At 63.4% G+C, this 1,296-nt stretch overlaps 1 long non-coding RNA gene across 1 annotated transcript; it reads left to right on the top strand.

Annotated features, from left to right (window-relative positions):
* The first annotated feature begins 285 nt into the window (after nt 1-285).
* Nucleotides 286-1,069, top strand: LOC147646476 (uncharacterized). The gene is made up of 3 exons (XR_015281865.1): nt 286-411; nt 661-848; nt 938-1,069. It is a non-coding gene; the product is annotated as an uncharacterized LOC147646476 (long non-coding RNA).
* Nucleotides 1,070-1,296: the final 227 nt, after the last annotated feature.

The following is a 1,296-nucleotide window of genomic DNA, read 5'->3' as shown; positions in this document are numbered from 1 at the left end:
CCATCACCCTGTACAGCCCGGCCCAGGGCTGTGAGCAACACAGAGTTCCAGGGGCCTCTGGCTGCTCCCTTTGCCAGCCCTGCTACAAAGTCGGCCCCTGAGCCCACTGCCGTGCTGCCAGCCTGCCCCTCAGGGGCCTGTCCCCACAGGGCTGGGCTGCCTGGCTGCTGCTGCCGCTCAGGGCCAGTGGGCACAGGCAGAGCTGGCGGCCAGCTCAGCTCCCCGCTGCTGCCCAGCCCACGGTGCTATGTCTGACCCCGCAGAGCTGCTATGGCCATGTGGACGACCATCTTGCTCTCGCCCTGGATTTCAGAGGAAGTGACACCGCTCCTCATCAATGTGGTGGGGAGCTGGCCGCAGAAAAACCTGGGCACCTCTGATGGGGACAAGACGGCTGTCTTTTCCCTGACTGTGAGTTTCTGGAGCTGGCCTTTGCTCACCGCAAGGCCGGCCGCCTCTCCAGCAGCTCTGTTGCCTCCTTCCCCCACTGCATCTCCCTGCTTCAGGCACTGGCCACAAACCTGGCCTAGGGGCAGCTTCAGGGCCACCAGGCCCGCTGCTCCCCCTGCGTCTGCCCCGGCCTCTCCCTGCCACGCTCAGGCCCTGCCACACGGACGCCCCAGCACTGAGCGCTGTCTTGGGCTGCTTTGTCCTCTGCAGGCAACTCTGGTGATGTGGAAGATCCTCCAGGGGCCCTGTTGCCCACAGATCCTCACAGTCTATTTCCCCCGCCTCTTTGTGCATCTCCTCTTCCAAACGTACTTCAGTACTTTGTATATGACAGAGGACGTCCATACCTTCTGGAAGGAATGCCAGGAGCAACACGGCCTCTCCACCAGCCCCAACAGGTGCTCCATGCCACTCCTCCTGTCCCTGCCACTTCCCCAGCCTCGGAGCCAGCGCTCCCAGCGTCACCTGGGCTTTGCTGTGCACACAGGTTTGCAGTGCAGACCCTGAAGGCCCTGCTCTGCAGTCTCCACTTGGAGCATGTGGTGGTGGCAATGGAACGCAAGCGTGGCTGGGACACGCTGCTCTGTGCTGACACCCACCACTATGCCGTGGGTCTGCTGGCCAGGTGAGCCCCCCTTCTCCCCACTGCCTCTGGCATTTGTGCCCCCTGCCCGGGATGCCCCCCACAGTCCCCGTGGCCATGGGCCTGAGGGCCTCGTCACCGAGGGATGGCCAAGGAGACTGCAAAAGGCTGCGAGAGGAACCTGTCCAGGAGCAGCCACATCTCAAGGGCCCAAATCGCCTCACAGGGTACTGGGGCAATAGGACAACTGTGTCCATCAGTCC

Source organism: Cyanistes caeruleus, unplaced genomic scaffold (genome assembly GCF_971803275.1).
Source record: "Cyanistes caeruleus unplaced genomic scaffold, bCyaCae1.hap1.1 HAP1_SCAFFOLD_96, whole genome shotgun sequence".
Classification (NCBI taxonomy): Eukaryota; Metazoa; Chordata; class Aves; order Passeriformes; family Paridae; genus Cyanistes; species Cyanistes caeruleus.
This window is presented reverse-complemented; position numbering and strand designations above follow the sequence as displayed.